At 42.0% G+C, this 25,846-nt stretch overlaps 1 protein-coding gene across 14 annotated transcripts in view; it reads left to right on the top strand.

Moving 5' to 3' along the window:
* LOC109622365 (TLD domain-containing protein 2) overlaps nucleotides 1-25,846 on the top strand; it is a 768,101-nt gene that overhangs the window by 334,323 nt on the left and 407,932 nt on the right. For 2 of the 14 annotated variants that reach the window (XM_062860656.1, XM_062860659.1), the window contains exon 1: nucleotides 13,054-14,229. The exons of 3 other annotated variants lie outside the window; for them this stretch is intronic. The gene's annotated coding sequence lies outside the window, so the exon portion shown is untranslated. Of the gene's footprint in view, nucleotides 1-13,052; nucleotides 14,230-25,846 lie in introns of those variants that run through there. 9 more of the 14 variants (XM_062860654.1, XM_062860655.1, XM_062860660.1 and 6 more) reach the window with 9 other exon arrangements.

Raw genomic sequence — 25,846 nt, 5'->3', positions numbered from 1 at the left:
GCTCAAATGACGCCTTTTTCGCCAATTCCCAGCTCAAACAGGCCGGAAGATCCCCATAAGAAAACCAGCCTACAGATGTGCCATTATCCCCATTTTTGTTGGCGTTTCCCTGGTTTGCAAGTTATTTTCGTGGTATTTCGAGAACATGGACAATAGAAGAGGAAAGGAAAGTTGCATAATGCAGAATGCCAAAAACCGGTTCCACCATCAGCACCGACAACCGGCACGAAGATGTGCTATTTTTGGAAACTCACCGGTCGGTCGTCGGTCCGAGAACAACAACATGCTCGTCACGTGCAGCAGCAGTACCTTCTTCATACTTGTACCTACAAGTCCTACAGTCAGTCAGTGGAGGCTGGCCGCGGCCGGTGATTTGGCGAGTCGCTACAGCGAAAAATAGCCGGCCAGACGCTGCAATTAGGTACCAACAACTGGGATGGATTGTTGCTTTGCGAGGTATTGTTGACATTCGAGTGGAAGTGGATGGGGAAACCGGTTTTTAGATTTTGGGAAGATTCATGCGGTTCTTGATTTTGGGGTTGATAAAATTCTAAGAGCTTCTGGTGGCTGGTCAGGGGCTGGAAAGAAATTGATCATCAATATTGTCTATTTCAGATCAGCCTAGACAGCATGTAGTGTTTTTTTTTTATTATTATTTTAAGCTATTGCCCATGGGGGTGAAATCTGCTCAACAGACACCCGAACAAGAAGGTCCGGGTAGTGTGGGGTTAAGGCCGCCTTCTACAACAAAAGTAAAAGCCAAGACTCTCTCCTCGACCCACTAAACATATTCCTATGGTCGCCAAACCCTTCGTCTCTTCGGAACCACCAAGAAAGCATTGCTTCAGAGAGGGGTTAGTGCACGTCACACACTCAAGGTTAGCTGCGTAGCCTGCAGCAACGAACATCGATGCTCACTTTGGAAAGTCCACCAAGGTAGCATGCTGGCGCTTAGTTTCCCGAGTGATCCTCACCACTTTCTTTGTCCTGGAACGGAGGGCAGGGTCAACCACCACGCCCGCGCCCAACTGTTTTGCGATTTGACCTGCTGAAGGCAAGGGTATTACTACCCTTCAGGCCCTATCAGCTGCACCAGAAGCGACAGAAGGGCCTCTAGCTGCCCTGGCCCTTGCAGCGGACCCCTTTCCATCAGCGAGCTTGGATGCAACCCAGTAGACCGACGCCTTGACAGGACCAGGATTTGCTCTCCACTACCAGGATGTGCTCTCCACGGCCACTTAATCGCTGTAAGGGTCTATTTCGACCGCAGGGCACCGGTATGACCTACGAAATCGACTCTGACTCTCTGGACCACCTCTTGTACCACATCGGAACTAGCCATTGTCTGAATCTATGCGCCACCTCCTCTGTAGCTCCAAGACGATGTGGGTGATAGCTATTGAAACGGCATTCCATGCAAACTCACCCATACACATCCTCTGGACAAGATTGTGCGGAGTTGTGTCCTCTCCGCATGTGGCAAGCATGCGGTCACGCATTGTGCGAAAACGCGGGCACATGAACAAAACGTGTTCCGCCGTTTCCTGTAAACCATTGCACACTGGGCATTCGGGAGAACCGGCACGCCGAAACGGTGTAGATACTGTCGGAAGCAACCATGACCTGAAAGGACCTGTGTCAGGTGGGATGTAGCTTCCCCATGGCGCCTATTAATCCAACTATCTACCCTCGGTATCAACCTATGGGTCCACCTTTCTTTGGTGGAATTGTCCCACGCGCTCTACCATTTGACCATAGAGGCCATCCTGGCAGTCCTGCGTATGCCTCTTGTGCCGCGCATTACGAAGCACTCCATGTCCGCACTGATAAGGATGCCGATAGGCACCATACCAGTAATGACGCAGAGAGCATCGTGTGACACGGTACGGTACGCGCTCGCAACCCCGTAAGTATTTTCCAGCTTCCGTCGGTAGCATTGAGTACTTAGCGCAGTGCCCAACGCCGGGCCGCCATACCTAAGTATGGACGTAGCAACACTAGCCAGAAGCTTGCGCTTACTGGCGTACACTGCAGAGCTATCGGACACCATCCGGACAGTGCCGCAATAGCTGTGGAGGCTCTTTTGCATGCTACCGAAGGTGAGCTTATCGTTGATCAACACCCCCAAGTGTTTGACGGAGCGCTTCGGAGTGATAGTGCAATCGCCTACACTGATCACCGCTCGCTGTTCCGACTTTCGGTTGATCACAACCACCACTTGAATTTTGTGGTGAGCCAACTCCAGTTTCTTGGACCTCATCCACACCTGCACAACCTTGATCGAGTGGGCAGTAGTCAACTCCAATTCTTCGATCGATTCGCCATAGACTTCCAGCGTAATATCGTCAGCGAAGCCGACGATCTCCACCCTCACCAGGAACTCTAACCTCAACACCTCGTCGCACATGACATTCCATAACACCGGACCTAGGATGAAACCTTGCGGAATTCCTGAGGTTATGTGAAAGCACTTCCGACCGACCTCCTTGTCGTAAACTAGTACTTGATTCTGGAAGTAACATCCGAGAATCTTGTACAGGTACCCGGGTACCCCAGACGCAGGAGCGCATCGGCAATAGCCGGCCAACTGTGGCTATTGAACGCGTTCCTTACATCCAGGGTCACTTACTGCACAGTAGCGAATCTCCCTTCTCTTATGCTGGAGCGTCTTTGTAATCGACAGGATAGCGACTACAGTCGACTTCCCTTCCGGAAGTTGATCTGGCTGCTCAAGATACCATTTACACCTTCAGTGTACCTCTACATTCTGTTGAGGATGATCTTTTCGAGCACTTTCCCCGCCCTGTCGATCAAGCATATTGGTCCATATGTCTCCGGGTCTATAGGGTTCTCCGGGTGGTTTCCCCGGCTTTGGTAATAGAACCTGGCTCTGCGCATCCAAACTTCTGGAAAAACTCCCTCGTCCAGGCATTTCTGCAAAGCAGACCTGAACATCCCGGTATCCTCTGCAATAGCTACTTTTAAGGCCAAGTTTGGAACTCCGACCGGACCAAGGGCCTTACCTACGCTAAGGGACTTTGCTATCTCCACAAGTTCCACATCGACGACCCTCTTCTCATCGCAAACCTTAGTCATCAGCTGTTCTGCGAAAGGAGTCCATTTTTCAAATCTTAACGTTAATGACCACGCGATTTTGCTCGGTGATTATAACCAATCTGGACTCGTTTGGAATTTTCAAGCAGACGCACTTCCAAAAGTGGATGTAATGCGGTCTCGTGTTTCCCCCGCCTGTGCCTCTCTTCTGGATGGATTCAACCTACTCGGGCTAACACAAGTCAATTCTATACTTAACAGCAACAGTCGCTTGTTAGATCTTGCTCTGGTAAACGAGTGCACGCTGGATAGGTACACACTGTCCGAGATTGATGACCCTCTTTCCGTATTGGACTCGAACCACCCTCCTTTTGTAATGGAATTATCTCTTTCGGTTCCCGAAGTCGATGTACCGATTGATATTCCAAGCTTGGACTTCTCCCGAGCAAATTATGCCGAGTTAGCTGGAGCACTTTACGACGTTGACTGGTCCATTTTGGATTCCGCTGCCGACGTCGATGAAGCTGTTGCGTTCTTTTACCGCGAACTGCACAGCGTCATGGAAGAACACATTCCGTTGCGCAGACCATCTCCTAAACCTCCGTGGGGAAACGCGCATTTGCGACGATTGAAGCAGATTAGATCTAAAATGCTTCGTCGATACTGTAGACATCGGTGCTCTGTCAACAAGCATCTATTTAACCGAGCAAGTAACAATTATCGACTTTATAGTCGTTTTCTGTACAAACGATACACCCTACGGACACAGAGAAATTTGCGCAGAAATCCCAAGCAGTTCTGGAAATTCGTCAACTCGAAACGGAAAGAAGAAGGTTTACCTGTAGAGATGTTTTTAAGAAATGACGTTGGCAACTCGGCGAGAGAAAAGTGTAATCTTTTTGCAAACCATTTCAAAAGCGCCTTCAATACCTCTACCTCTACTTCTGCCCAAATCGAACGTGCGTGTAGAAACACGCCGGACAATGTTTGTTCGTTGAGTCAGTTGCAAATCACGCCCGAGCAAGTTAAGAATGCTATTTTGAAACTGAAGTCTTCTTATACCAGCCCTGACGGAATTCCATCTTGCATTTTCAAGAGGTGCGGCGAAATCTTGATTCGTCCATTGGTGTCGATTTTTAACGCTTCAATTCGACAGGGTAAGTTTCCTACCAGCTGGAAGTCTTCCATAATGTTTCCTGTACACAAAAAGAACGACAAGCAGAATATCGAGAATTACCGTGGAATAACATCATTGTGTGCATGCTCAAAGATATTTGAAATCGTGATGAATAGTGTGCTATTCAATTCTTGCAAAAACTACATCTCCGAGGACCAACATGGTTTTTATCCCAGGAGGTCAACCTCTACAAATCTCGTTCAGTTCGTCTCATTCTGCCTGCGTCATCTGGATTCCGGAATGCAGGTCGATACTGTATATACAGACTTGAAATCTGCCTTCGATCGCGTGGACCACGGGATACTGCTCGCGCGGCTGGGAAAACTGGGTGTTTCGGACGATCTCATTTGCTGGTTCAAATCATACCTAACGGATCGAAGGCTGGTCGTCAAAATCGGATCGAAAACATCGGAGCCTTTTTCGAACTTGTCTGGAGTTCCACAAGGCAGCAACTTGGGGCCATTACTGTTTTCCATATTCCTCAATGATCTGTCCAGCGTGCTTCCACCAGGAATCCGTCTGTTTTACGCAGACGACGCAAAGTTATACGTGCTAATTCGCTGCCTCCAGGATTGTGTACAACTACAGCTGTCTATTCAGTCCTTCGTCGAGTGGTGTACTACCAACTTGCTGACGGTGAGTCTGCATAAGTGCCACGTCATATCCTTCCATCGAAAACGAACACCAATTACTTATGCTTATGTCATCGGCGGTCAACCACTGGCACGTGTAACTGAGGTGCGTGATTTGGGCGTAATTCTGGATACTGCGATCACCTTCCGAGTACACTACAATGACATAATTTCCAGAGCAAACAGACAACTTGGATTCATGTTTAAAATAGCTGACGAATTCCGCGATCCTCTATGTTTACGATCGTTATACTGCGCTTTGGTCCGATCTATTCTTGAATCGAATGTGGTAGTGTGGTGTCCCTATCAGTCAAGTTGGATCGCTAGGATTGAAGCGATACAACGAAAGTTCGTGAGATACGCCCTCCGTAATCTACCATGGCAGGATCCTATCAATCTTCCAAGGTATGAGAACCGTTGTAGATTGCTCGGCATCGAAACTCTTGAACAGAGAAGGAAGGACGCTCAAGCTGTTTTCGTGGCCAAAATTCTGCTGGGAGAGTTGGATTCTCCTGAGATCCTTAGCCGAATCAACATTTATGCTCCAATGCGAGTACTTCGCCAACGTGGATTTTTAATGCTTGAATCGAGAAATTCAGGCTATGGAATGCATGAACCAATCCGGTTCATGTCTGACATTTTCAACAGTGTACACTACCTGTTCGACTTCAACACTTCCGCCGAGTCGTTCAAACGAAGGCTTCAGGATAGCCATCGATAGCTCAGAAGCTGAATATACTCTGTGGAAGAAACTATGTGTTTTTATTTTATATATATATATATATATATATATATATATATTTGTGTTATGTGTAATGCTTTTATAGAATGACTTTATTATTTGTAACAATTTAGTTTTTAAGGCATTTTTGTATTATTATTATTATTATTTTTTGCCTATGTTTTAATGTGTATATGTATTCAAAAGATGCAGGGTTTTTATGCCTATTTGAGTGAGCCGTATGATGTGGGCAACTCAAAAAGGCTTTTCCCAGCCAGGCTTCATTAAGGCTCTATGCCCGATGAAGGTCAAAGAAAGAAATAAATAAATAAATAAATAAATCCTGACGTAGAAAAAGCCCCTCGATACCAAAATCTCTGGAGACTGCTCTGTAGGAGCCATTACACCTCTTGACCATCACGATCCAGTAGACATCATTCCCCGGTTTCGCATTGGCACTCTGACAGAGACCCCCAAGGCAGGTCTTTTTGCTTGCCCTTATCTCGGTCTTGAGTGCGGATTTTCCAGCGGCGAACACAACCCCGCTGTTCGTTTCCCTCTTCCTCAGATCGTTCTCGCTGCATCTGCCGCCTAACCCGCCGCCTGGCACAGGTCCGCAATCACTTGAGTCCACCAGTAAGCCGGTGGCGATCTATTACCAGAGTGGACTCGTCCAGGTATGGTTACATCGCACGTACATAAGAGCACCGATACCAGCTCGTAGCTATCTAAACCAAGTAAGTTTCGCTCACGGTGGGACGCCTCCCTAAACACCCCTTCGTCAAAGTATGGTGTCTTCCACCAACGAGACCTTAGCTTAGCCGCCTCGCTGAATGCTGTTGTTGCAGTCGATACTGTAGCAAACCTCCAGGTATCGCTGTGAGTGTAGCTATCGTCTACTATCCAGCTCGAACTACTTCTTAGGCCAGGACTACAAAAAGTAACATCAATGATCGACTACGCACCGTTCCGACGTAACGCAAAATTTTTCCATTTCAGACCCCCTCTCTCCCCCCATTTAACGTTTTGTAATGAAAGCCAAAGATGTTTGTATGGATCGTAACCCTCAGCTCGACTCCCCCCTTCCCCTATAGCGTTACGTAATTTGTGTACGATGCCTGGGACTCCTGTCTCTAGCAGGATCTGACCCCGCTGGTTCCTCATCCCACGGCCCGGGTATTGAAGTCACCCACTATTACCACTTCCCCTTAGGCTAAGGCCTTCACCCTGTTAGCTCGGTCGTCATACAATCTAGCGTCTGTGTGAACAGCTCGATCGGGCACCGTGGAAACGCATAACAGCCATAGAAGGAGACACTGTTTACTTTGGGAACCACGTAGCCCTCAAAGGTAGTAGACACCAACTCCTGGTCGGGATATTTACCCGTCGTCCATATCGCCGCCATTTTTCCGGACCCATCCGCGACCCAATTGCCGGGTCCGAAATGATGGCGATATTTGTCCCCCAATTAGAAAAGCACTTTCTGAGCCGCATCACAGTGATGTGGCGTCACAGTGGTTCAACTGCGTAACCTGTACTGTGATTTGTTCACTGCGGCTTTCTTGAAGGCCGGGCACCTTAGACCACCCGTTAAATATCTGTTGTTCACAGATTTCCCGGTACAGATTAGATAAATGGGTGGACGCGTGCAGCCTTGTGGCGCCTTATGGCCCTCGGCGCCCTATCTTCTACGCAGTTTGCTCCTGTTAGGGCCTTTGCAGTCCCATGACTTGTGTACCTCCGGTGGCTCGTGCAAGGTCAGTTGGCGTACTGATCAGCTCATCTAGAGCTTCCATACTATAAGGGATTTGTAGGTCACTGTACCAAGGCCAGCTGTGTCTCTGCCCGGCCATCCGTAGTCTAACGACCACTGTTACCGCAGTGCCGTGACGAGCTCTTGAGGTTCAGTGACCTCGTCTAGGTTTTTTACCTTCAGAGTCACCTCTGCTGTAAGAGCCCTCATCTCGATCCCTTCGCCAAGAACCTTTTTCGTCATATTTTTGTAGGCGGCGCCCTTGCGTTACTTGTCGCGTTTGAGCTCGAGGATGATTTCACCCGTACGAACGAGTACGTCTGATACTGCGCACGTCAGCTCCCCGATCCACGAGCTTGCGTCGCTTCGCATCGTCCTCAAGACGTCCGAGTTCCGAGTACTTAGACTTTTCGGTCTTGATGACGAGCGCGTCGCCTTTCTCGCGCTTGGCACCTACTCTATTACGCCTTCTTGATTTGGCGTCCCTAATCTCCTCGACCTTCGGTTTTTTCTTCCTTCTCTTACGCTCAACTGTCGTCCAAGGGGGATCCTCCCCTTGATTCAGCCCTCTCTGTGGTTACTGAGGGCTTAACAACGGTCGCAACCTCCTGTTCCCTTCCATCCGGGACGGGCCAATCTTTTCAGGCCCACCCTTCCCGGTTCTTCGGGCGCCTGGCTGGGGTCCGCCTTGCCGGCATTACTGGGAAGGGAAAATAATATTTTCCTAGCCTTGCGAGCACCGCCAGGCAGATCCTCACCTGACGGCTGCCTCATCCGCTTTTGCGAGTGTTTATCAAAAGCAGTCGTATCCGCCACACCTTTTGGTCTTCCTGCGAAAGCGAAGACCGCCGTCGGGGTAGACTTCGCAACCTTTGCTTTCACCGGTTCTGCCGCTGCTGCAGTCTTCACGAGTCTCACGTGATATTGCATAGCACTGTCCATCGGCTTACGAAGTCGCAACAGGGCCGTTTAAGGTCCTTGCTTATGTTGGGCTTCGTGGACGCAAAATCGATGATCTTGACTTGACAAGCTGCTGATGCTGCTCAACCACCTCAACCGCGGACAGCCCTTCTCATTTTTGGTTGATGGCCCTCATCAACCACGCTCCGTCCAATAACCCCACCGGCAGACTAGCCGGGGAATGGATCGGAGCTCCCACGCTGGAGCTGCGTCGGCTGCTTCCCGTTCCTGAATCCTCACTCCTCCTTTACGGAGACCTTGTCGTCCTACTTCTACTACCGCTTGATTTTTTATTAGATTTGTTAAAACTCATAGATCCCACGAGTAGCATGGAAAGAAGGTCCACCACGCCAGAGCCCTGTATTAACGTGGTAAGGGCCTAGGGTAATGCCGTAATGCTCAGATACCCCACCGCCTCCGTTAACGATTGAGCATCTTTTTCACACCCTCGGACACTCATTCCTCGGCACGGCTCGCTTGACACCTTTTGGGATTAGTAGTCCTATTGTTAGCTGACGACTACGTGGCTGACTCGCAAGCGGGAGGGTTCGTCAGGCCTCGGGACAGTAATCCGTACTGCCCCAAGCTTGACTAGGTCTCGAGGGTGCGAACTGCACTACCTCTCCGCCGAAGCAATACCTTCCGGTGATTGCTAAGACACAATACGCTTTTCGTAAGCTGACTGTTAATCCTCATCAGCTATCACATTGTTGGTTTGTTGTGTGAGTCTCGCTGAACTGGCGATACTAAGTATCAACGGGCGGTCAATCAAGCTCAAGCCAAAGTTTGGAGTACTTTCAAAGTCAATTGGTGTCATGACTGAAGATTATTTGCTAGTACAAACTATTTTGGCATATGTCCCCCTTTTAAAGACTGATGGAGATCAGTGCAGTAGTGACATCTGTAGCCTGTAAACCCAAGCAAACTAACGTTAAAGCAAACTAATGGTTGAACCTTGTTTGGTTATGTGAACCTCGTCTGATAGGTACCGTTTAAAAAAAAAACTACTTATAGGAAACTGATTATGTGTTTATAGATCTTAAAACCTCAGGAGATGAGTTTTTTAGAACGTTGAATGTCTTAGTTTTCTTAAAAATCAACACACTGTTCAGCATCATAGAAATAACAAAGCCACTGTAACAGATCAACTACCAAGCGAGCTTCTAAAATATGGTGGAGAAGCACTGGTGAAAGTACTACACTGGGAGGAAGTATTACCGGTATAATTATTGGAAGGTATTGTGCGTCCCATCTACAAAAAGGGCGACAAGCTGGATTGCCAGAACTATTGCACGATCACACTACTGAGCGCTGCCTACGAGATACTCTCTCAAATGTTATGCCGCCGTCTATCACCGATTGCAAGACAGTTCGTGGGGCAATACCAGGCTGGATTCATGAGTAAACGCGCTACAACAGACCATATGCTCGCTATCCGCCAGGTGTTGCAGAAATGCCGCGAATACAACGTGCCCACTCATCACTTGATCATCGATTTCAAATCGGCGTATGATACAATCGATCGAGACCAGCTATGGCAGATCATGTACGAATACGGATTCCAGGATAAACTGATACGGTTGATCAAGACGACGATGGATCAAATGATGTACGTAGTTCGAGTATCAGGGACACTCTCGAGACTCTTCGAATCTCGCAGAGGGTTACGGCAAGGTAACGTGCTTGCTGTTCAACATTGCTCTAGAGAGTGTAACAAGGATAGCGGAACGATTTCCACGAAGTCCATTCAGCTACTTGGTAACGCTGATGATATAGAAACTATAGCTCGCAAATTTGAGAAGATGGCGGAAGCTTACATCCGACTAAACAATGAAGCCAGTCAAATCGGATTAGTCATTAAATTAATGTGTCAAAGACTAAGTACATATTGGCAAAGGGCTCCCGGTAAGAATCACCACGCTCACCATCCCGAATTCTTATCGACGGTGATGAAATCGAGGCGGTTGAAGAATTCGTGTACTTGGGCTCACTGGTGACCGCCGACAACGACACCAGCAGAGAAATTCAGAGACGCATTATGGCAGAAAATCGTGCTTACTTTGGACTCCGCTGAACTCTACGATCGAACAAAGTTTGCCGTCACACGAAGTTAACTATTTACAATACGCTGATTAGACCGGTCGTTGCTCTATGCAGAGGACCAACGTGCCCTTCAAACGGAAGGTGCTGCGTACCAGCTACGGCGAATGGTAGATGGAAGACGGGAATTAGAAAGGCGAATAATTCACGAGCTGCATCAGCTGCTGAGAGGACCAACCATCGTCCATACCGCGAAAATCGGGAGGCTACGGTGGGCGGGCCACGTCATCAAGATGTCGGATAGTAACCCGATTAAAATGGTTCTCGAGTGTCATCCGACCGGTACAAGAAGACGTGGTGCGTAGCGAGCTATGTAGGTCAATCAAGTGGAGGACGATCTGTGAACCCTTCACAGAGTGCGGAACTGGAGATGGAGACACACAGCCATGGATCGCGCATAATGGAGACGACTCCAATGTACATCAGCGGTCACTAAAGCCTTAGTCTGACCGGTAAACTAAGGTAAGTTTAACATCAAAACTTCGGTTGAACTTTGTGTACTTCATACTTTACACTCAAAGTAATGCATGGAGTGGACATTAAAATCAATACTTGCACTAACTTAGAATTTAAGACTTTATTCAATTAGTCTATTCACCACAATTTCAAAATTTTGTAATGTCGATGTTAAAAATTTGCTTCATTAACTGAAATATATTTACACTCTAAATTCCAAACAATATTCCTTGGGTTAGGCTCCAATTCAATATACACTCTCTCCATTGCGGACGCACATTGAGATTTAAGTTGTAGTGAATGATTACATTGCATGATCTGGAGACCAGCACTATACTGAGCTCTCAAGCAGTCAAATGCTCCATTATTCTAATAAGGAACATGAATAACTTAGGCTGTGAACCATTTCGCTTGTTCGTTTAACTTTTAGTTAAAATTTGACTTTTCGATACCGTAAAACGGGGTATCTTTGATAATGCGGGTAACTTTGATAGTTCGGCTGGCATTGTGTAATTTATCTTATAACTATGATTCCTTCAACCAGTTAAGAAAAAGGTAAATGTAAATCAATTCTATTCATATGAAAGTTCATCTTAGACGTATTTTCATTAAAATCTAGTTTATATACAACTTTTTGGACAAAAAATAAAAATTGTTGATATTTTTGTCATATACCAACCCCTTCAAACAATCTGCTATACGACTTCGTTACAACTATTTTTTCAATGAATGGACTCTTATTCTCGATAGATGCATCATAGAAGATTCCAAAGCTGGCCTTGAATCTTTTAACGAAGTGTGTTTATACGAATTGGAAGCATTTTTGTAAATTGGGATAATTATCTCCATACATTGATAAACGCCTAAAAGTATGCAATGCCCTTGTAATTTCATGTAGATAAATCTGTGTTGTTCAAAATTTGTTAATAAAACATTGAAAAACTACCCAAAAAGAGAAAACTAACCATGGATAGCAAGTAATCATATGTTGATGTACCGTTAAGCATTTATTATTTTTGGTAGCTAAATTTATTGTGTTTTGCACTCAATACTCCACAAACTCATTTTTATATGTAGAATTTAGTAAAATTCAATGTTTCGACATAAAAATTCTATCTAATATATTCCTCAAGCTTTCTCTCATCATGTTCATACTCCTAAGATTTGAATCTGTGATTACTTTTTGAGATTTGATGTGTTTTTAGGGCATTATCAAAGTTACCCCAAAATGAAAATCTGATTTTCGGTTCTTTGAAAAACTAAAAGTTATCCAAAATATTTGGATTGTCGAATCTTTTAATTGCAATTGATAACTGATACCCCAGTACTTGTTTTAAAAATATAAAACTCGGGGAAATACTGTTACATGTAAACATATTGAGAAAATTCGCTGAAAAACTATCAAAGTTACCCCATTTTACGGTAGTTATTTTGAAAATAACCCTACTCGCGAGCAGGGTTAGTCTTGACAGTTCGATAGTTATTTTTTGTTCGCAATGATTTGGCTGCGTACTGTATTTTGTTCCAAATAACTACTCCTCTCTCAAATTTCAAATGGGCCACCGTCGTGGTTATTTTTTAACTTTTCGATGGCAAATAACTATCCAAGTGTCAAATTTTAACTAAAAGTTAAACGAACAAGCGAAATGGTTCACACCCTTAGAATATGTTCCAAAAAATATTCTATGGAACGAGCTCACCATAGTAATGTGCTGTGCTATCATTGTTCACACACCTAGCATTTCCCCCATTGGGGCATAGCACCTTCTGTGGGTGATAGACTACACTCTGCGCAAAAAGCGTGGCTCTCTTCTTGTTAGGCCCAACTCAACCATACTAAGACCTCATAGTTCGGCTCGGGCTACTGAGATAAAGCCGAGAGAGCGCAACTATCCACCTTCTTCGGCTATGTAGCTAGTTTTTTATATCCACTTATCTTCCAAAGCAGCCGTGCTTTCGAGTCTGCATCGCCAACCAACCAACAACCCGAAAGCTCAACAGCAGCTCTCCCAGAACCACTCTTGGCGCTGGTGCTGTATAGAGCGCTGTGGAGCTTGGGGCACCACCAGTTCGCTCACTCGATCGGAAACTAAACTACTGAGAGGGAGCGAAAGCGTGCGCCGCCGCCACAGTTCGCTGTTCGTCGATCGGATCGCGATCTCCACGTACGGTTCCCCGCGTGCAAGAAGGCTCCACTGGCACTGTCCGTAGGGATATCGTCGTGGATCGATCGTTGTCGTCGTCGCGCTCACCGTCCGTCCGTCGGTTCATTGTTGATCGCGATTCGCGTCTCGTGGTATTAAACATTTTCGAAACCTCGCCGCTCGGTTTAGTTTTCAACGAGTTTCTTTATCGATCGCTTGGTTTTGTGCGCGTGTCTTGTGTGCTTAATGCCTGCCGCGTGTGGTCGTTTCTTTGACTAGTTGTTGGAGTATCGCTGTTTTTTCTGTATATTTTTTTTGGGAGTTGCAATTCCGGATGCGTTGTGCGTTGTATGCGTTCAACACTGCGCGGTCGTCTTTTTTCACCACGTTCGTTCGTGGATTTGTGGTGATATGCGTGGCTGATTCGGTGCGTGCTTGGAAAATATATTTGGAATTTGCGGAAAAGTGAATTTTTGCAGCGCCGAGTACGGTTTTTCGATCGGAGTGGAGTGATTACGGAAGTGTTGGGTGGAGCGTAGCCTCCAGGGTCGTCGTCGGATGAAAAGTGAAACCTAGGAGTTAACCGGGTCCCTCTTGGATGGCGAAAGTGATTCCGATGACCTTTTATCGTTCTCGGGATAGTGCCGATCGAAATTAACCCATTTAGGTGTGCAATCTTCTTCGGAAAGTGTCAACCGCTAAAGGTGAACCGCGCAATATGATCCATCGGAAGAAAGTGCGCCTTTGAAAAGTTCACAAGCTGAGAGCAGAGATTTGTTTGTGTACGGTTTCTGCGGCGGCTGCCATCGAGCGCCAGCAAGTGAAAAGTGCAATCGAAACTAGTTTTAGTCAGGTGGTGTGCAAGTGCCTTTCAATCGTTGGACGTTTTTTTTGTTGTGATCTGCGCGCGTCTAGACGCCATTGCTTCTATTGGAAGCCTCTCGGAGCAAGTGTTGTGGTGTGCCATAGAAAAACGAAGAAACAAAAAATATAAAACGAGTTGGAATACAAAACAACCAGTGAACAAACGAGTTCATCCGACTAGCAGCAGCAGCAGCAGCAACCTTTGAGGAGAAACCGATCGATCGTCTGAACAATTCTAGCGACGAACCACCGGGGAGAAACCCTTGGAATCCATCAACGAAGTAGTAACCAGGACAGAGGAGATTGCTCTTTTTGTCCGGTTGTCCCCCAGTCTAGGGACCTCGAACACATCACGAAACCGAATTCAAGTAAGCCGTTTTTTTGTACCATCTCCTCTTCGACTTTACCTAGCTATTGATTTGCTGGAGCTTGTTAAACAGAACCGATTTTCGACTTTTACGTCGATGTACCAGCAGGCCATACACCGTCGTCGCCAACTAGTGCGGGGAATAGATTGTATGAAACATATGATCGAGTAAGCGCAGTGCAAGCACGTAAAAGCGGCATTCCCAGCGTTGACGAGTAAAAAAAACAGCGAGGCGGCATGGGAAAGGGAAGAAAACAAAAGTAAAACAAAAATAGTATGTGCTAAAATTGAAGCAACTGAAGAAGCGGAAAGTAAAACAACGATGTGTACTCACCGCTGCAGGTGGCTCGATTGGAGTGAAATGATAGAAGGGATGCAAATGTTGTTCTTCATATTGAGCCCTCCGGCTTCAAAGGGTAATATAAAAATATATCAACAATGATTTTCTATATGATTCTGTTAAAGCACACAGAGAGGATCGATGAAGAGAATTCGGCAATGCTAGCTAGGCCCTAATGAAAAATCAGAATCAATATATCTTTATTTTTGCAAAAATATCTACCTATGCCATGGATCCATTTGGGTAGCAATACTTTTTGTGCATTTTTGCTACAATCCAATGGGGTTCATTGTAAATTTGAACTTCTAGGAACCATTGGAGCACCGAAGAAAATTGTTCTACTACTGGTAAGCTTGTTTGCTCTTTTATTATTCTGTTTTCCGCGATCCATAGCGGGAATGACACTTGACCCATTCTTACACTGAGCGAAAAATTCACCTAAATTCTACTGAAAATCTTAAGTAGATTTTTTCCATCTAACTTAACATTTGAAACTTAAATGATTAGTTAGTAAAAATATTCTACTGTAAAAAATCAATAAAATTTAAGTGAAATTTGTCACTTCCAAATCATATGTATTTAAAATATTTTTTTAGTATAATTGTACTGATTTTTATTATTGTTATTATTAATTGGCTTATACTAAAAAAAGGTAAATTAAAAAATTTGGTCCGTCTCCCTGCGATCGGAGACCACCAAATGGTTCCCTTGAATGAAAAGGAACATCGGTAATCACAGAATATATTGGCATCATCATATTCATGCATGGTTCGTTAGTGATGGGTGACAACAACACGCTTCTATTTTGTACACTATCGGCTGTAGTAAAATTCACTTGAAAACCATATACAATTTATAATACGATACAGTGCGAAATTTCCAATAACTTTTCTTTGGAGTTTCACTATATTTTCAAGCGGCTTTCACTTAGTTCATGTAAGCCTACTGAAAAATTAATTTTCGAACGGTTACTTGACTTTTTCCAGTGAAATTGAAATGAAATTTCCTCTTAGTGCAGAGGTGAATTTAGTTTTAAAAGAATTACTTGAAAATTTTCCGATAGACACCTGCACTGCCGTTCTTCTGCAAAGTGACGTAAGCGACATTGAACATTTTGGCACATTTTTGGTTATTATTCATCTAACTCTTGGTTGTTCTTTATGTTTTCTTCCATAGATGCTAGATTACCATTAGATCTTGCTTCCTAATATAGCTGTATTATTATTTTACCAGATATATTCCCAAAGACGTCAAAATTTGGAATGGCGCTCACGTCACTTTGCAGAATTACGACAGTGCAGGAGTTGTTGGTAAAAAAATGAAAAAATATGCAGAAATCTGCAGAATTTTTGAAGAAATTTGAAGAAATTTCTGAAAACAGAGTAACCAATAGATTCCTTGGAAAAATTTCCGAAAAAAATCTTAAATAAACGTCTGGCGGATTCCCTAGGGAATTACTGAAATGATTTTTCGACTTTTTTCGAAATAATTTCAAAAACATCTAAGGAAGTGCTTGACGAAATTTCGGAAGCAACATTCTGGAGTAGTTTGTGAAATAATATCTGAACGAATCATTGGAATGGTTGGAATGCATTGGAAGAAAATCTGGAAAACCAAAAGAGTATGTAAAGAAATACTGGATACATTTTTGAAGAAATTTTCGAAAAAATATTTGAAGGAATCCCTGGAGGAATTTCTGAAAGAGTCTCTTAATAAACGGCTGGTGGAATTTCCGAATGAATCCCTAAAAGATTTTACGAAAGAATTTCAGGAATTTCTGAAGGAATCCATGGGTTATTTTTATTGGGAATTATTGAAATATTTTCTTTGAAAAATCTTTGCGGAAATTTCCGGAGAAATGCTCAGAGGAATATCTGAAGGATTCTTCCTAGCAAAATGAATTCCTGGTAGAATTTTTGAAGGGAACTTTGGAGAAATTTCGGAAGGAGATTATAATTTTTGATTTTCTATAGGAAGAACCATCAGTTAGAAAAAGTGCAAGGTCAAACCAACCAGGAGACTCATTACTTAAATAAACCTGTTCTCCAACAGTTTTTATTAACCTTCAATAAAAGATCATAATTTAGACGTTTTTACAACTTTTTTTAACCTTCTTTTTGCATCACGTTGGAAACAGATCGCTGGTTTGGGTCAAAAATGACTCAAATGCCAAACTCTGCAATGAATCTGTAAAATTGGTAAAAAAAATGATTGAGAACTCTTTGGTGTTTGTTCATTATTGGTGCCAAATTTCATAAAAATCTGTGCATTACTTTGAAGTGTGACTAAAAAACAAAAAAAAAAATAAACGTGCTTTTAAGCATTTCGTACAATCACGACTAATTTTCATTCGCATAATAGATGGTTCTTTTACACTTTCTTGCAAAATTTCATTAACTTTGTTCAACTGGTTAGAAAGGGTAAGTGTTAGTGATAATGTTTCGTATTTTTCATGTACCACGTTTTCTTATTCTTATATATCTTATATAACTTTTGAATGTCTCTATCAATTTCCATGAAATATTCATAAAAGGCAGTTGACTATTTATATATTATGCCTGCAAAATTTCATGACTATTGGAATAGTACTTTCAACAGTACACTTAACTGCTGTATAAGGTATCAATATCACGATTAGTCCCAATACATGTTTCGACTATAAAATTGTTGATAGTACATCGATGTTGATTGAAATTTTGCCTGTGCAATGAATATCGAGAGGTTTGTGTTCAAAATTTCAGTCATTTCTTTTGCCAAGTTGAAAAGTGACAGTGCTAACAAGCTAAACTAGGTGAGGTACCAATTGGCCTCTTAAGAAGTTCTCAGGTCAAATTTGAGCAATTTCAGTTTATCCATTGCTAGTTTACAGTTGTATATCTGTATCCTGTTCATTGCGGGTACAGGTTTTAGATGTTATTTATTGCGAGTAACGTACACTCCCGATCAAAAGTTTGGGGTTATACCCTCAAAAGCATATCATTTGTTTAGGCCCCATATAATCGCCAATTTACGCCCGATTTCAGAACCCTAGGTCTCATTTAAAAGAAAATAAGGCAAAGAAACTTTGAACATGATTAACGTGAAAGTTTTTCAAAATAATTTATACGTAAACTTAACCTCAAGTTGCCAAACTTTCTAAAATACAATTTTTAATTACCGATATTGTCACCGAAAATTAGGTGAACCAAATTTCAAGATGAGAACGGTAATATAATCTAATTTGTACTAGCTATCAACTACTTTTTACAGAACTTAGCTGAAAATCTAGAAAAAAAAAGTTTTTAGGTAAATAAACAGTTTATGTCACCGACCAAAAGATTGAGGTCACTCCTCAATATGATACATCAGCCAAAAGTTTGGGGTCACTTTAGTAAACCATGAACCAGGATTTGGTGATATCTTCGTTATATTTAGTTTATGTGTCTTCCTTTTTGGCTCATTTTAAAAATAATAAACTAAACTTACGTTTCATACCCATACTTAAAGTATTGTTTGTTTAATGTTATTTACATATAAAAATGTTATGTGAAGTTAACATATTTCATCACTTCTCAAAGAATAAGGCAATGTTACGTAAAGTTTTAGTATATACGTTTTAATAAATATGTGCGGTTTATTGTCTATGCAGTAAGAACCATTTGTTATGTTTTGAACGTTGTTGCAACGATTACATGTTGTTGTATTTGCATACAAGTGTTACAGATCAAGTGGGCAATTGGCATGATCCCAAAGGGTAGAGTAGGAAAGCTGGTTAGGATAGAGAAAAGGGTAGAAAGTAGGATAGAAAGTAAGGGTAGAGTAAGAGTAAGAGTAGAGAGGGTAGATTGAGATGAGATGGAATAAGATGAGATCAGATTAGAGCTAATCAGATCTGATGCGATGATGAGATGAGATGATGCATGCTTTCCGAGATTTATTCGGAGATTCCTCTCGAGATTCTTTTCAGGATTTATCTCGGGATCTTTCCAGATGTATTTTCTGAAATTCCAGCAGTGATTCCTCCTGGGTTCTCTCTTCAGAGATTTCTGCAGGGGTTGCTGTAGAAAACTCTTAAGAGATTCTTTAAAGTAATCTACTCGGCATCCAGGGACTCTTGCTGAAATGCCTACAAATTTTCCTTCCGGAATTACCAGAGACGAACCAGCCAAGGGCTGAAAGTCTCTCAAATAAAGATAAATCAATCAATCAATCAACCTTCCAGAATTTCAAAAAGCATCTCTTTAGATACACCTACTGGGTTTCCTCCAGGCATTCCCAAGTAACAATTCAAAGTCATAAATAAGCAACCATGTTGAACAATTGTTTATTATAACACTCTCGACTGAATAAAAGTAAATGCTGAATAATAAGCTGAAATGATGCTATTTTCACTGTTAACGCTCGAGCGATCGCGCTGTTGTATTTTGTACAACACGTTGAAAAAAAATTTGCTTTTTGTACTCAGCATTAGCGTGGAGCTAACGGTAGTGGTCAACCGCGCGAGTTACGGAAGTTTAATAAACCAAAATGCAACATTTGTTCTTAAGTGAACAGTGATTAAATTATAAGCTTAACAAACGTCAACTAATTTTGCTTGTCCTGTTTTCTACAATTTCCGATAGCTGATTATCGTGGTTTACAAACAAATGCTTTTTATTTGTAATACTTCAGCTATTTTGGATACGTTTAACAAACAGTAAGCTACATAAACGAATTTAGGATTTATTTTTTCGATTATCATTCTTCGATTGAATAACTGGTTGAAGTGATGATAACAGAGCATTTCTTCAATATTAAAAATGAATTCATGTTTGTTGCGCTCTAGTGCTAAATATTTGAAACATTTGCTTATTTTCATAGCAATTTCAATTTAATAGTTGTCTTCACAACTTTTTTTGGGAAACATTTTCAACCTTCCATAAATCTGAATATTAATCTTTCGTAGCTTTGAGAACATGTTTTGCTCTAAGCGACCAATTTCGCAATTCCAGGATGGCGTAGACGGCAAAGCATGCGACGTGTCTGGTGTGTCTACTTGTTTTTGTTTTCAGCATGTTATTATTTGCTGAATACAAGTAAGGTATGGCGCTGATATAACACGAGATTCCGGAATTTCTTCTACGATTCTTTAAGATATTCCTGCTCAGCTTCCAGCCGGGATACCTGTTGTGGTTCCTCTAAGGATTCTCTACGAGATTTCTTCAGGGATTTCTGCCGGAATTATTTTGGGTATTTGTTTCAGGATGCCTGTAGACTCTAGGTCTCTCTCAAAGGATTTTTCAATTATTGTTTCAGGGATTTCTGCCGAGTTTCAGACTGGGATTCCTTGCGTGATTTCTTTAAGAATCCCATCAGCGATTTTCTACGTGATTTATTTTGGGATAACTTCTATGGTTTTCAGGGATTCCTCCTGGGATATCTACATGGAATCGTCCTCCAGGAATAACTCTAGGGATTGCTTAAGTGATTCCTCTTGGGATCTTTCCACAAATCCCGACGGTTTTTTTTTTCGGGGATTATTGCCAAGATTGCGTTTATGTTTTCTCTAGGGATTATTCAATAATTCATGTCGGTAAACCTTTTGGGATTTCTCACTGGATTCTTTCAGGATTCCTTCTGGGATTTCTCCCAAGTTTTCGCCCATATATTCCACCTTGAAGGTGTTCAATAAATCATCCAGAATACCCTTCCAACATTATACGAGGGATTCCTCCCTATATTCAAAAAAAAAAAAGATTTCTTCCACGATTTTTCAGTGGAACAGAGAAAAAGGGTTTTTGATGCACAAACCATGAGATCATCTGACAGTTAAGTTTTTATTCTTCTTGAGTAGTTATCCTCTCTCACTTATAGATGCATTGTATCTTTATGGATAAGAATACTACAATAGTGAAAGTTGTGCTAAAAAGGAGCTTAACCCTCGAACGATCGCGTTGTTGTATTTTGTACAACACGTTGAAAAAATCTCGCTTTTTGTACTCAGCTTTAGCGTGGTACTGGCGCAGGTTGTCAACTGCGCGAGTTACGGAAGGTTAAAAAAGTTATCACATGTTGAGAGCCTACCCTACATTGAAGTTTTTTTTTGAACTACACCGTGGACCTCCAATTTTTCGTGAAATCATGTTTATTTTATTGAAATTAGACTGTTGATGAAACATGTTTATACAGATTTAAATTGAGAAACACTTTAGGCATGTTACTGTCTTCGTCTTATCGACCAGTATGATACAAATTTCTCAAAGAATTTTACCAAATTTCTCAAAGAATTTTACCATGAATTTTTCCATGTAATCTGTTTTGTCAAAATATTTTATAGTCATTTTGACATAATCTTGCTCAGGTTTGAGATTAAAAGTTGAGTTTCCGGCATTTTCATCAGGAATTAGTCGTGGAATTGCTAAGGCTTTAAAAATTATAAATACTTGGTGTATGGCTAGTAGCGTATGTCATCGGAACCGTTTTCTCAGATCAAAGCTTTTTTGGTTCCGTTTCGGGTCCTGAGTATCTGTGTAAAATTTGAGCACGATCGGTTGCGTCTACACTTTGCGCATTGCAATTGAAATTTGTATGGGATTTTATATGGGAAAACATACTTTTTTGCATTTTTAACGGGCTTGGTGGTCTAGTGGCTACCGCTTCTGATTCGTATGCAGAAGGTCATGGGTTCAATCCCTGGCCCGTCCTTTTCATCCTACTTTGTATCTTTCTATCCACTTTCTCTCGCTCTCTCTTCCCTACATATACAACTCATGTATATTCATATGTTCATAGCCATCGCTAGAGCCAGAAACGAATTGAAAAAAAGTCGTTTCCCTCCCTTCCAACTTCTACTCACAGCACAGTGTATATATAACGCTCATAAGTTATGCAACCAAAGCGTGCTGTGCCGCTTGACCTTATTCACCTTATTCACCACACAATCTATCACGAACACTATAAATAACCCCTATCCATGGATCGCATCACCGACCCAACGGTGACTCCCAGATCTCCCATCATTTCCGTCTTACAAATACCCCAGTCCGTGCGGGTTGTGGGGACGCAGAGTGCTCTCGGTCTCTAGTAGCAACAACCAGTATACTTTAACATTCCTTTCCCTTCCCAGCTGACTATAAGGACTTGGCCGGCGCCGTTATTGATCAAATATGCATGAGCTGCTAAAATTGCACTTTGAGAATAAGTGGAATGTCCCAGCCCCTTATTCAGTTGGATCTCAGTGCAATTGGTACCAGTTCAGATCAATCACGGAGGAGCAACCATTGACATGTATAGTCAGAATTGATCGTTTTGATCGAAAACATACTTTTTTGCATTTTTGTCATAAGTTGAAAAACTTTGTTGAAGACCGCAATGCGATCCGATGTTTGTAAAAATAGTTATAACCAACGAATCGCATGCATGTGTTTATGTTTTAAAATGTAAAGGAATAACAATAGCAACAAAATCATGCTGTTTCGGCAAGCAATGCCAACGCTATAACTTTGTTCATTAGCATCAGATCACTTCGCGGTCTTCGACAAAGTTTTTCAGGACACCCTAGGCTATGTTTTCACTTTATCGGTTACATGGTTTTAGAAAAAATCGAGTTTGTCCTAAGAGAAATGCAAAAAAGTGTGTTTTCCCATGTAAAATCCCATACAAATTTCAAACGCGATGCGCAAAACGTAGGCACAACCGATCGTGCCCAAATTTTGCACACTTATTTGGGTACTGAAATGGGATCAAAAAAGCTTTGATCTGATGGGATACCATTGAATTTTTCATTTTTTCATATAACCGATGACCCACTCTAATGGCTAGTTGTACGGTCTTTACCATTTTCTGTGTAAGTTTGGACCAATAATTTGTCAACAAATGCAGATTGCGATATTGTTATTATAATTATGCGATGTGTTGAAATTAATTTAGTGGTAGAGATACAACAGGTGCCGTACCGCAATCGTTCGGCGACCTCAATCAATTAACGTTTAACAAACAACACCGTTTTACCCAGAAAGCCCGCGACAATCCCCGGTCACTCGGGACACCACCTACCCACCGCCGATCGACGCGGCGGCCGTGGCGATGGACGGACGACCCGAGGAACGTGGCTCGCTCAAAAACCAACACATGGCCAGAGAAAGGTGTGTTTTATTCGCGTTTTCGCTGCCTCGTTGTTTATGTTTCGATTGGCGGTTCGCGGTGCAGTCCCAACAGCAACAGGCACAAACCAGGCAGTGCAGCAGCAGCAACAACAACAACAGGTAGCGAATGAAACATGAATAAGTTGTGTTGTGGCACCAACCCTATCGCTCAGCTCAGCTCAGCTGAGGAAAAGTTGAATCTGAGCTTGTGCGGGTTGTTGTTTTTTTTTTATTTCTCTCTGGGTCGGAAGGGTTCACTGTGGTGTTGGTGGTTTGATGCTGTGTGGGCATGCAAATGACGGCGGTGTGACAGGAAGGCGATTTCTGCGAAAAAATGGTCAAACCTTTGAGGAAGAATGGATAACTGTTGGCAATCCCAGGCGCAGTGGACACAGTTCCCTATAACCGACCGAACAGCAGTCGTCCACCGGGATTAGCGTGATTGAAGAAAATAACAACACCGAATTCGTTTTCTTACACCTCTATATTAAACGACGGACTAGTACGGACTGAATATAAACAATAACAAACTTTTCTGATCAGCATAATGCTTCGTCGCTCTTACTCATACACATACATTAAAACAGTCACACAACTAACATTCATCTTCGTATCAACCGGATGGTTGGCATTCCACTTTAAATGCGTATCCTACCAGGGGGCTGTCACTACTTCAATCCAACAATAACAACCCTTACAACTTCTCCTCCTCCTCTTCTTGGCGTAACGTCCTCACTGGGACAAAGCCTGCTTCTCAGCTTAGTGTTCTATGAGCACTTCCACAGTTATTAACTGAGAGCTTCCTCTGCCAATGACCATTTTTGCATGTGTATATCGTGTGGCAGGCACGAAGATACTCTATGCCCAAGGAAGTCAAGGAAATTTCCTTTACGAAAAGATCCTGGACCGACCGGGAATCGAACCCGTCACCCTCAGCATGGTCATGCTGAATACCCGTGCGTTTACCGCCTCGGCTATAAGTCCATCTTATCAGGTTATATTACGGAAAGCTGTTTAACATCTTTTTCGGGACAATATTTGCCTAAAAAGTACGTCGTTTTAATGAATTTCGAAATGGTTCAAATTAAGATTACAATTTGACTAGTTCAAAGTTTGATTTCTTACCCTACTGTAAAACAGATTAATAAATCAAGCCTACGATTTTCAAAATATTGGCCAAATAACCTGTTTTTTAGCTTGCATTGTAAGTTGCGTCATCCATAAAATCTAATATGAATTTCCCCAGAGGTGCTTGCATTATTTCTTTAAGTGATTCAGGGCGGAATTTCTCCAGAGATTTCTGCAGGTGTTCATACGGAGATTCCTTCGGGATTTCCTCCAAATATTCCTCCATGTATAACCTCAGAAATTCATCCCGCATTTCCTCTAGAGATAACTCCCATCACTTTTCCAAAGACTTTTTAAGAAATTTCCCTGGGATTTCTTCAAATATTTTTCCTGAGAATCATTCAAATATACTTCCTTAGAATGCTACAGGGATTCTAATAAAAATTCCTTGTGTTTTTGTTTGAGGTGATTTTTTCGTCTACTGAAACTTCTTCAGAATATTTCTTCAAATAGTTCAGCAAGGGATTACATCAAAAGTTCTTCTATGGAGTTTTCAGAAATTCTTCTAAAAAACTTCTTTACAAATCGTACTTTGCTTCGGAAATTCTTCCCAGGGTTTCTCCAACAATTTTCTGAGGAACAATTCTTTCTTCAGTGATTTCTGCAGTGAAATTCTTTGAAGAATCCATAAGTATGTCCAGGAGTTCTTACAGGATTTGTTTTTCCAAATCATCCTTCAACAATTCTTTGAGGGAACTTATTTAAGAATTCTTTTAGTACCTTTCTTTGCTATTAATGCACGAATTCCCGATGCATCGTTTTCAAGGATTCCTTCAGAAACTTATTTATGATTTAATTCAAAAATTCCTCAAGGATGTTCTTTAAAAATGCCTTCAGGGATTTTATCAGAATCAATTCCAGGATTTGATGCTTAATTTTTTTCAAAAACTTCTCAAATAATTCGTCTAGAAATTTTTCCAGAAGTTTTTTTCTTTTTTACTTCTTCTTCTTAGACATTTTTCCAGATAACTTTCGAAGAATAACTCCTACGTGTTATGTAATTTCGTGAAATACTACTGTAAATATCTGTGGAGTAATATCTCAAAGAATTTCCGAAAGAATCTCCAAAGAAATCCCATGAAATATTTCTGAAAGAACCAGAGGAGGAATTCCAAAGAGAACCCTTCAAGACATTTCTTCGGTAACCCCTGACGATATTTTCCAATGGATTTCTTGAAAGATATTCCGAAGAATTCACTGAAAATTCTCTGAATATTCTGAAAATGAAAAAAAAATAATGGGAAAATGTTTGAGGTTATCTCTTACTGACATTCATGAAAAATCCTCAAGCTTCTGAAGGAGTCTAAAGTGATATTTCAGATAGAATGATTTAATAGGCTTTAGAATCTATGGAGGAATTACTGAGAGAATCCTTGGAGGAATTAATTAATTGTTTATCTAATTTCTGGAGATTATGTGAATGAATCCCAAGGAATTTTCTAAAATAATTATAGAAAGAGTTGCCAAAAAAATTCTGGAAGCTCTCCCTCAAAAACCCTTGGTGGAATTCCTACAAGGATTTTATGGATATATTTTTAAAGGAATCCCTGAATGAATATCTGGATAATTATTCTAACTTCTGTAAAGGTTCCTAGAAGTTTCCTAAAGAATAAATGTGAAACTTTCTCAGAATTGCTACTGAATATATTTCTAAATTTCTTAAAGGATCCAAAGAAAAATTCCTAATGGTATCGTTTGATGAATTTCAAGAGAAATTACTGGGGAAATAAGTGTAGGAATACCCGGAAGAACTCATGAACTAGGGTGATGAAGTGTATTATCGGCAGGTTTGTTCTCTTCGTCATGGGGACCAAATTGCCTGAAGGCTAAGTTGGTTGGGAAGAATTTGAGGCCCACTCTGAGTTCAATAGGTTTCAAAAAACCTCCCATGACGAAGAGAACATAACTACCGAAAATACATATGTTCCCCTATGTGTTTTTTTTTTTAGAAAATACTGAAAGAATATCTACTGGAATAAATAACAAAATCACGGAAGAACTTCTGAAGAATGTCCTGGAGACAATCCATGAAGAAATTTATAGAAGAA

The sequence above is a fragment of the Aedes albopictus genome, chromosome 3, assembly GCF_035046485.1.
Source record: "Aedes albopictus strain Foshan chromosome 3, AalbF5, whole genome shotgun sequence".
Taxonomy (NCBI): Eukaryota; Metazoa; Arthropoda; class Insecta; order Diptera; family Culicidae; genus Aedes; species Aedes albopictus.
Note: the sequence above shows the minus strand (reverse complement) of the source record. Positions and strands in the feature narration are given on the sequence as shown.